Here is an 11,141-nt window from a genome sequence, read left to right as displayed (position 1 = left end):
GGGGGGGGGGAACCCAGCGACAGCTGTAACCAAAGTGCTGGACAGAAGCTCTAACATAAAATGCGGCAAATAAAATATCCTATTCAAATTAAAACAGAGAAGAAGCTAACAATGTGAATTAGTCAGTTTAATAGTCTACTCTTGTAATATAACAATTTACGCACCTTGAAAAATATAAGCTAAAAAAAATTTTACTTGATTGTAAAATTACAAGTTTTATCTGCTGAAAATATAGAACTTTATTTTATTTTGAAAATACAACATAAAACAACTTCATTACTTACTACTTTTTCTCTAAAGAAAAAGAATACAATTTTACGAAAAAACGGACTCATCCGCCGTCCTCCATTATGATTATGCCCAGAAAAAAAACCTGCTTATTAATTCACACAAAAAAAAAAAAAAAAAACCTTAGAATATTGCTACACTTTTGCTTGAGGACACAAATTAAATCTTATTCAGGTCCCTTGAATGGCCACATATAAATTGAAGTACGAATTCTGATCTATCTGGCTACGCAAACGATCCGCAACGTCAGTTGCTGAGATTCGTTCATTAAAAAAAAAAAAAAAAAAAAAAAAGTTAAAAAGCTCAACTGTGGTGGAACAAGACAAAAGAGGTGACTGAAGCCTCATCAGTGGTGACTCATCATGACAAAGCGAAGCAGCGGTTTATGATATCTCACTTGTTTTTTTTGGACAGCGCCAAAGCATTCTTCCTCTGATGTGCCTTGTGTGATTTGTATTTGTCCTCGCAAGGAAAAACCTTGTTATCGTCACGTCCAGAGCGCGGCACCAAACTGTACGTTCTGTCCTGCATCTTTTGGTTTAAGTCGTGAAAAAAAAATGTCATTTGGAGGAGGGGAAAAAAATGGCCTCTCTGTTTTGAAAATGCATCTTGAATTTTGCCTAGCAACTGGATGTTTGTGCAATGGGGTGAGGTGTTAAAAAAAACAAAAAAACATGACAGAATGCCATTTCTGTGGAAATTGCGTGTGAATGCTGATGAGCTGTTTGACCGTGGAGTGTGAGAATGGACATTGGAATGGTTAGAAGTGGTCAAGAAATTTGGCAGGAATAAGAAATAAAAAGGAACGAAAGAGCTAAAACAGCTCAGGAAAAAATTTTGGAGAAAGGTGAGAATTTGGGGCCTGGGATCAAGAGTTGATGGTTTCTGCCTTGAATGACCTTGACAGTCTGAAGTTGGAATGCTTTCACCGGTTTGGAAATGTGAAAGGAGAAGGTAAAGAGGTCAAATGTGTGTGTTGATTTGGGAAAGTTGTCGTGGGAAATGCGAAATCATGAAAATGGGGCGCGCGGGGGGGTTGGAGGATGAAAAAAATTGTTCTGAAGATGGCCTGAATGAACTGAACAGTTTCAAGTTAGGTTCAGTGGAGATGAGGAACTTTTTGTGGAAAGCCTCCTTCCCTCAAATGTTTCATTTATTTATTTATTTTAAGGTGGAAAAAGTGGAATCGGAAGGGTGGACTGGAGATTTTATTGAGTGTAAAAAAAACAAAAAACAAAAATAGTTCCATGAATGTCCTGAATTTTTGTGGATTGGAAGTTTCACTTGTTGGAATCATAGTGGTTAGGAATAGAATGTTAAAAAAGTGGAAAAAAGAATAAGAAAATTTGTTTTTGGTGCAGAATAACGTGTAGCACTGATTTTCCATAATAACATCACAAAATAAAGGTTGAATCGAGGTAGCCGGCAGTGATTGACAGGGACGTTATATAGTACGTATTACACAAGAGCTCAAGAAAAATGACAGATGACCAATCTGCTTACTGTGTGTGTGTGAGTGTGTGTGTGCGTGTGTGTGTGTGTGTGTGTGTGTGTGTGTGTGTGTGTAATTTGATTAGAATAATACTTATGATGGTGACACTGGCACACAGTCTGAAGACCAAAATAAACAAGTCCCCATTTTATTTCAGTCCGTTTGACACACATAGCTCGCTGTTTAAAAACAAGAGGGAGCCTCAACATCCATTCCATCGACATGGAATTTAAAATGTTTTTTCCTCTCACCCTTAACCGTTGCCATAAAGTAACTATATATAGTTTGGTGTGCATTTTACACTGCCCACTAAAACCAAAGGTGCAATATTTTTTTCCTTGCCCATTTCAAGGATGCTGAGCCCAGCTTAGTGAGATATTGTTGTAACTTTGTGTGCTTTAGCGCAATGACACAGCATCCCGCCATGGGATAATTAGATGACGCAAGCGTCTGGGGTGACTTGTAAAATATTTGTTAGACAGCCACAATTGCTTTCCATGCCACAGGGCCGGGACAAGCAAGAGTTTGGAATCGTCATTGGACATTCTGTTATTGCACACAAGCCAGTTTCACACAGTGACCCCTCAAAAAAGTGATTTCACACAGAGAATCCGCAAAAAAAAAACTTAAAAAGTTTGAGGCATAACAGAGTTGGTGTTTAACTTTGCGCCCCACTTACACACTGGCAGCCTTCCACCTCATATGTGACCTCGGAAGGTGGACCAAATCCTGCCCTCACTGGATTCTGTGTAACAGGCAAAGACGTCGTGTTGATGATGCACCTGCTTTGCAGCATCTCTGTTTGAAACAGGCTTGAGAATGGATGGACCACAAAATAGGCTTTGGATTGCGCTTTTGTTTTGTTTTTAATAGAGCGGCTGTTCCATCGCGTCCCACGACAATGGACAGCTCACCGTTAATATCTCCAAAATAGAAACAGACTGCGTGTAAATTAGGTTAGCCACGAGGATGTGGTAGCATGCGTGCACAGAGGATTCAATTGCTGTAAATATTTAAAGAGCGCATTCTCTGTGACAGACGAGCGAGCTCGTCCGATAACAGCTGCTTAAATCTGACGCTCACAACATAGTGGAACCGCGCCACGGATGCATTTTGCGGCTTCTTTGGCTATCAGTAAAGTAGGCGCGTTTAGTTCTTTTTCTTTTTAAGTTTTACAGTTATTATATGTAAGAATGTTAAGAAAGTAAGAGGACTGTGGTATTTTGCGTAAATGATGTTACACTGAAATTACCAGTATAAAGAAATGCGTCATCACTTTATCACAGTTCAGGTGGGGTTTTTTTTTTTTTGGTTTGTTTATTTTAGTTTTCATCAACCAAAAGCGCTAAAACGTAAGCCGTATGATTATATTGTGATATTAAGAGCGGTTTCATACTCGTATCAAAGTTAAGGATGCGACTTGAAACAGCCTTGACCTGTTAGGAAAGTTTTTACGACGAGTGGACCTGGAACAGATTATTCCTATTGACGTGATTTCCTATAGGGACGTACACTAATTTAAACGCTCTAGACGCAGTATGCGGATAGGACAGCTGCTTGAACAGTAAGCTGGGGAAAATAAAAACAAAAAAAAAAAGGTGAGGGGAAGAAAAAAAGAAATGCTCACTGTACGGATTCAGACCTCATAGATGTCATCTGTGCAGGAGCCATGAAGTCAGCAGAGCAAGCTGATCTCATTACCTCAAATGACTCCTGGGAGTTATGGCTGACTGGAGAAGGGCTCGTGCCACAGGATTCGCATATAATAGCATCCTTGTCTTGACGAAAACGGCTGCTGAGGTGTACTCCTGTACCGCTCGGAGACATTTTTCAATACGGCACTACGGCGGACTTTCAATGGAGGTCCTGTCAAAGCTTACAGCTTGTGGCCGGGATCAGGTTACGCTTTCTTTGAAAGGCCACCTTCTATGTTTTGCCGTCCAGAGCCAAGGAATGTGTAGGAAGGTTGGAAGCTGTTTGAACAGTTCAACACTAAGGAATGTCTGGAGGCCGCGGCAGCCTTCCCGAGGTTTCTGTGGCCGAGAGGCGTTTTTCAGCCCAGTTGCCCGAAGCCAAGTTCAACCGCCACAGGGCCAGGATGTCCCAAACAAGCTGTTTCTGAGAATACTGTCGCCATCGGAACAAGAAGTTTCAATGGATGGGCAATGTTTTGAGGAACTCTTTTGATATTCTTAAATGACCTTTAAACAGTAAGCACAAAAAAAAAAACCCACTACATTTTTGGATGACAAATGATAAGCATGCTGTAGGTAGCTGGCAATAAACTCCCTCGAAGTTCTTCAAGTCCTGGAATTTGCCTGCTTCAAATCAAATTCGTCGACTTAAAAGTTCAACTTTGGCCATTGGTCCTTGAGATTTTCTCATGCGTCGTGTTACGATAGACGTGCCCACCCAATTTCATGAAGACTCGTCAAACTGGTGTTGAGGGATGGAGTTTTTCTCAGTCTTACCCTCTGGTAAATCTTCAAAAGGGTTCTCACGTGTTGAGCCATGCTCCGCCCACATTAGATGGTGTGGGCAAAAAAAAAAGCTTGGCAATTTTGCATCAACCATCTCTTTGAGATGATTTGCTTCAGATTTGGGCGAATTCCCTTGTTGGAATTTGTCAAAACGAGAGCCTTGGAATTTGACCAAAGTGGCTGCTTCATACCAAAATGGCGGACTTCCTGTTCAATTTAGGACATGGGTTCTTGCGATCTTTTTTTTTTTTTTGTGCATGTGCATCCTGTTACGATAGATATGTCCACCTAATTTCATTCAATTACCAATGTAAAAAGAGACGAAAAAAAACATATATAGGAACAAAATCTGCACTCAAAGGCACATGCAGCATTGTACTTGAAGTAACACAAAATTGTCGCCACTCTTTTTGTAATTTATTTATTTTTTGTGGTTACCCTTTCGATTTCATCCAGCAGCGTTAACAAGCACTACCGATTGCCCCGAGAGCGAGATTCAAGGCCAACGGTAACAGTCGACCGCACGCGCTCTCACTTCCTTGGCAACCGCGTGACTCATTTCCCCATTCACGCTGCAAGGACGGCTCGGCAAAAACATAAATAAATAAAAAAATGTTTAAAAAAAAAAAAAAAAACAGGAACCTGAACCCAGTGAACAATTAGGGCCTCAAACCCACGGGTGTTGAAAGGAAGCAAGACACTTCATTTTTGTCAGGAACAGCGCAGAATACACGAGGGCAATTGGGGATCAATGAGCTCTCGTTTCAAAATTGAGTTCTGAACTAGACCCATTCAGCATTCATATATGAACCCATTGTATAGATAATGAAATTCGTACCTGCCATGGCGGTTTATCTGCCCAGGATTTAGGCTAGGTGAAGATTAACACACGTAAGCAATATTTTCAGTCAGTTTTCCATACTATCCATCCATTTTCTGAACCGCTTTATCCTCAAAAGGGTAGCGGGGCGTGCTGGAAGCTATCCCAGCCATCTTTGGGCAGTAGGTGGGGGACACCCTGAACTGGTTGCCAGCCAATCGCAGGGCACACAGAGACCAACAACCATCTGCGCTCACACTCACACCTCAGGACAATTTTGAGCGTTCAATCAGCCTGCCATGCATGTTTTCGGAATGTGGGAGGAAACCGGAGTACCCGGAGAAAACCCACACAGGCCCGGGGAGAACATGCAAACTCCACACAGGGAGGCCGGAGCCAGGATCGAACCCACAACCTCTGCACTGTGAGGTTGACGCGCTAACCACTGGACCACTGGGCTGCCCAGTTTTCTATATCACTTATCCAAAACACTATCATGTCAAAGATAACAGGTTATCATAAATTAGGATTATCTTCTCATAAACAGGCCATACTGGAATAATCTTTAAATTTGTCGAGGTGGGGCAGGCAGCATTTTTGTCTGGTGGTGTGTTCCTTCCGCAGACCAGCTGACAACAAGGTTGGTGATGGAGTACTGCCCCCACAAGGGAAATGTTCTGATGTTCATGGGCTGTCTGAAAACAAGTAACCACTTGCCTTATCGCAACATCCCACCTCCTGTCTTTAAGATAACAAATACACAACCTGGGTGGCCCATGATCCTTTTTTTTTTTTTTTTTTTTTTTTAAATTGGCGGGGGTATAACAAGCATGTTTCCTCTACTACAATATGACCCCGCATACTCGCGGTTCGGCACATGTGGATTTTGGTGTGTGTGTGTTGGGGGGGGGGGGCAGTTTTCCCTATTAGTGAAAAATTGTGGCTCCCTCCGTCACTTAAGTTGCCCTGCCGTGAACAGAACCACCCCTCAAATCAAATGATTTCAACCTGAGTCTTATAGGCGGGCGTCAAGTGTACTGCAAATGAGTATTATTGTGAATCGAACCAAAAATCTAGAAACAAAGTTACCCAGGCATCACGAAAGGAGGAAGAATTATCATGACACCATAAATGTCCATGGCTTTTATGGCTTCCATGTAGTCTCATGGGCCACCCTTTTACACCCACTCCAGTCTATTCAAATGAAATGTTTTGTACCAACGGACAGGCTTATCACTCATTATGCAGCTCATTCAAATTGTTTACACGTGAAATGATCACTCTTTCCATTTTAAAATCTTGGAAAGTTCTCCATGAAAGAGATAACCGATTAGCCCTGCAGTGAGGAAATAAAGAGAAAGACAAAGTGGTGGTAACGGTCCATTTTGGTGTCGTTTCCCAGGTATGTGAAACTGGCCCTAAGCTCTTTCCGAAGGCCCTCGTCCAGATGAGACTCTCACCGGCATTACATAACATCCTTGAGCCAACGTAAGCAGAAAAATATTCAAAATGTGGAGATCGAGAGAGAGCGAGAGAGAGAACAAGACACCCACACATTTGCAGAGAGAGAGAGAAAGAGAGGAAGAACAAGACACCCACACATTTGCACCGCCTGTGCTACTCAAACACAAAATCCACAGGAGGCCCGACATTGGCTCGTAGTGTACGCTTCCGGCTCTTTTCGTTGAAGCAAATAGGGGTCAGGGTTCAATGCAGAAAGTTGTCCCCTCCACCAAAGGAGGTTATGTTTGTTGCTTGGTCTATGAAAATGATTTTTTTTTTTTTAACTGAATGGTGGAGAGGTGAACAAGAGACAAGGACAAGTGTTGCTTCTCTTCCGGTAACCAACCGACAGTGTTGGCACTATTTAAAAAAAAAAAAAAAACATTCAAAAAGGTAAAGAGAAAATGAATTCCTTTTTTGATGAAGCACAATCATGAATTCGCTGGTTATTATCATATTTTTCTGAATTGCCATCACTCTTGCTTTTCACTGGAGGGATCACAACAAAGCCAAAAGAAGAAAATTAATCTCTTAAGAGTTAAGCCAGGACTTTTTTTAGTTCGGAAAAAGTTCCATTTCCAGGTGGATGATAATGGTCACACTTTTTAAAAGAAAAAAAACTGTTATACTGTTTTTTTCGCTCTCAAGATATCTGATAAATTGTATTAAGATTTAAATGTACATTTGTCACTGTTTTTTTCCAATTTATACTATTTAACGAAGAGGCCTAGTTTTTCTGAAAAGATTTTCTAATTTTATATCATCAAGGTGTGAAATTTTATCAGCACTGAGTAACTAAATTTTTTCAATTTAAAGAAATTATTTTAAATTATTTTTTTAATTAGTTATCAGTTAAAAAAAGTCTTAATAAAAGTCTTAATAAAGATAACTAAAAATTAAAATTAAAATTAGTCATCTTACTACACAAAAATGGTACATTGAATTCACTCATTTTATACCATGCACTAAATGAAATAATTTAAAACTAGATATATTCATTAAGTAGATATATATCTGCTTAAAAATGTTTCAAAATTCAACACACCTTTTTTTTTTTTTCTCAGTGTAGAGAGTGCTCATTTTAGTTCAGAATGGGGAAATGCGATTTGACTGCTGCTCAGTGCAGGGGCGTATCTATTCTAGTGAGACAAAGGATGGCAGAGAACCCCCAAATCCTGAAAAATCCCAAACTATTTGCCTTGTCATCTTTAACAGTTCAGTTCAGGGTCATTCAGGTTGCCCAAAGTCAACTGGAATGGGCTCCAGCTCATCAGTGACCCCCGTGAGGATAAGCGGTAAAGAAAGTGGACGGATCAATTTTTTCTCTTATTTATCTAGATTTATTTATTTATTTTTTTTAATCAAGGGATGAACTTATGAGTGTTTGAATTTTTCTTTGTGTACCTGTATATATGATTCCAATACCATAATGGCAGCAGAAGCATGTTCAAAGACATTGGTGGCGACTGGACATAAACTTGTGAGTCCTGTAACGTCTGTTTGCCGGTGTGTCGCTATCAAGTGCAATTAGGAAAGCCTCTCCACTCTACCGCAAGGCCTTTGCTATTGCAGTTTCCCTGGGAGACTTCTCCCTCGCCCACTGTGTCATTATTACCTAATCTGCCTTCAGATGCACTAAGGGCCACGGAATGTTGTTTGAGTGGAGGCACGCACTCAAAACAAATCAATTATTTACACAGCACAAAAGATATCATGTTTGCCATTGCGTCAATTTCTTGTCGAGTGTATCATGTTTATTCTTTGGCCTTTTTTTTTTTTTTTTTTTGTGATTCCACTCCCCAAAAGACACTCGTGGTGGCAAAGATGAAAATTTGGCAATAGCCATAACACAAACGAACTGGACATTGCAATGCCGAAAAGTGGCCCTAGTACAACAGCTGAAATTTATTTGGGGTTCAATCAGAGGCACTTGAAATGGTGGCAGGTGTGTTCTGATTTAATCTAGCATGAAATTGAATGTGATCGCTTAATTCTGAACAGAAATTCCCAGTTAAAAGGATGCGCACACCAATGCAACTATGACCCTTGTTGTAGTATCAAAATGCCAACTAGTAATTTTGCCTCACTAGCAACATGTAGCTGTCCTCCAGGCATTTCTTATTTTATATCCTTGATATCACGTTTAAGGTCCATGGACTAGTATCTTTGTTCTCACTAGTAGGACAACTTTACATCAACAGTAGTGAAAAAAAAACATAACTAGTAAGACGGAGTCCTTCAACCAGTGAAATCTAGACCTTACTGGAAATGGATATAAAATAAATGTTCATACCCACTCCATGTTATGTCTATCATTGCCTGTATTGCAGATCTAAGGATGTGAAAGAGATGTGAAATCATGCGCTTGCGAGAGAGGCATTTGGCAACCGACATGTTATCACAGCAGAAATCACATGAGGAAGGAAGGTAGCAGTTCAGTTTTAAACTGCACCATCTTTACATACTCTCACCGGACACAACATTAGGTACACCTGCACAAGACTAGAAAACGGCGCACTGCAGCAAAGTGGAGACTGTGGAGTGCGTGTACAGTACTGCAACAGCAAAACGGTTAGCGTGTGCCTATTTTGTCTTTTGTAGCTGCACATTCTGAAATGTTACAATGATGTGGTGATTTTACTTGAGATTAGACTGAGAGAAGCAAGAAACCGGAGCACTGCAGCAGAGTGTAGACTGTGGAGACAACATGGTAAAATGTTGACATGCGTGTGGGGACACACCCCCCCCCCCGGGGACACCCCCCCCGGGGACACCCCCCCATGATCATTTTTAACAGTGACACTGAGGTGGTGCTCAAGAGAAAAGTGAGGGAACATTGCAGCCAAGTGGAGACTGTGGACTATGATATTGCAGCATACAAAGTTATTGGTAGCATGTGTGAGGGCAGTGCGAAACAGGAACTTTGCAGCCAAGTGGAGACTGGGAAGTATGATACTGCAGGGTACAAAATTACGTGATTTTTTTTCTTAATTCCTTACTGTGTAGGATCAAGTTAGAAAGATGTCAGAATCTTATTTCAGACAAAACTGAGGACAGACAGAAAAACAAGAGTGATGCGGCCAAGTGGAGACTATGGAGTACAACAGAATAAACTAACATTAGTATGTTTTGGGTCATTTCCAGCAATGCCTTCTCAAATGTTCACTGATGAAGAACTACGTTTAAAATGATTTGTTCCCTTATTTTTCCCAAACTGCCGCATCTCTCCGAATATTATACAACAATAATTAGAATCACTCAGCACCTGTCAGTCAGTTAGACACGTACAGCGACAACCACCGAGAACGTCGATCAAGTGGAAATTCCCCTTTCACTCGTTCAACAACCACAGCAGCCTTTCGTCGCGATTGTTGTCGTTAAGATAGAAAACGATGCCTTTGAAAGTTCACCTTTTTCAATTAAATCACTTTCAATTGACTAAAGCGACTCGCGTTTGCGTATATGTGTGCAACCTTGACGTAACATCAACATAAAAAGCAAACGGAAAAAAAACAAGTGAAGCAGAACGCATACATCAAAATTCCACAAAAAAAAAGTTTGGGGTACTACCTTGTGTTCCACCATCACCAACGTGTCCCGCCAACGAATGCTCCCGAAGTGAACGCGGAAGGTGGTGCCATCGTCCGGGTCAAGAGTAGCGAGTATACGGTGTCCTCCTCCGGATACGCGTTTGTGTGCGCGTGGGTAAATTTGTGTGAGCTTGTATACGTGCGTGCGTGCGTGCGTGCCTGTGAATGACAGAAGCTCCCCCGGACTTACCGACGCGCGCTGCAGCTTTGAGAGTCCAAAGACCCGCCCCCTCACCCTTGTCTGTCAAACATAACCCCGCCCACTCCAAAAACAAAACAGTTGTAAATGGGGAAAATTGTCGTTTTGTCTAAAAATATCTGATGTACTTGATAAGCCTTTTGGATTTTTTTGTTACATGTTTTGACTTTCCGTGTTTTAATATTGGTTACATTCTTATTGTGTGGATTTTCCAGGTTGTGCTTACTGAGTTTTCAGCTTTTAGTGGCATTTAAATTGGTTTAATGGTTTATTAACCCTTGTATTGTGGCAGCATGGTGTAATGGTTGCGACACAGTGTATCTCCCTCACAGTGAGAGTTTGAATCTGTGGCTTCCCCTCACATTCCAGCAATATACATGTTAGGTTTATATTGAATACCCTAAATTGTTAATCGATATGAATGTATGTGCTTGTCGAGATAGATAGATCCGTACTGCCTATCCTCAAGAGGGTCGCGGGCGTGCTGGAGCCTATTCCAGTCCTCTACGGCCAGTTGGAGGGGTAAACCCTGAACTGGTTGCTAGCCAATTGCACACATAGACGAACAACTATGCATACACACAAACAATCACACTGAGGGACAATTTAGTGTTCAAATAACTGACCAGGCATCTTTTTGAATGTGGGAGGAAACCAGCGTACCCAGAGAAAACACTCACAAGCACAGCACATACATACGTGAGTACATATAGTGTATATATGAAAATTAGGAAATCAAATTTAAAATATCTAAAATAAAGGGTAGAAA

General features: G+C 41.0%; 1 protein-coding gene across 4 annotated transcripts in view; it reads right to left on the bottom strand.

The window, feature by feature from the left end:
• adcy7 (adenylate cyclase 7) overlaps positions 1 to 10,344 on the bottom strand; it is a 44,337-nt gene extending 33,993 nt beyond the window's left edge. For all 4 annotated transcript variants that reach the window (XM_019866744.1, XM_019866748.1, XM_019866749.1 and 1 more), the window contains exon 1: positions 10,154 to 10,344. The gene's annotated coding sequence lies outside the window, so the exon portion shown is untranslated. The remainder of the gene's footprint in view (positions 1 to 10,153) is intronic.
• Positions 10,345 to 11,141: the final 797 nt, after the last annotated feature.

Source organism: Hippocampus comes, unplaced genomic scaffold (genome assembly GCF_001891065.2).
Source record: "Hippocampus comes isolate QL1 unplaced genomic scaffold, H_comes_QL1_v1.1 scaffold82, whole genome shotgun sequence".
Taxonomy (NCBI): domain Eukaryota; kingdom Metazoa; phylum Chordata; class Actinopteri; order Syngnathiformes; family Syngnathidae; genus Hippocampus; species Hippocampus comes.
The sequence above is the reverse complement of the archived record's forward strand: the minus strand, read 5'-3'. Positions and strand labels throughout refer to the sequence as shown.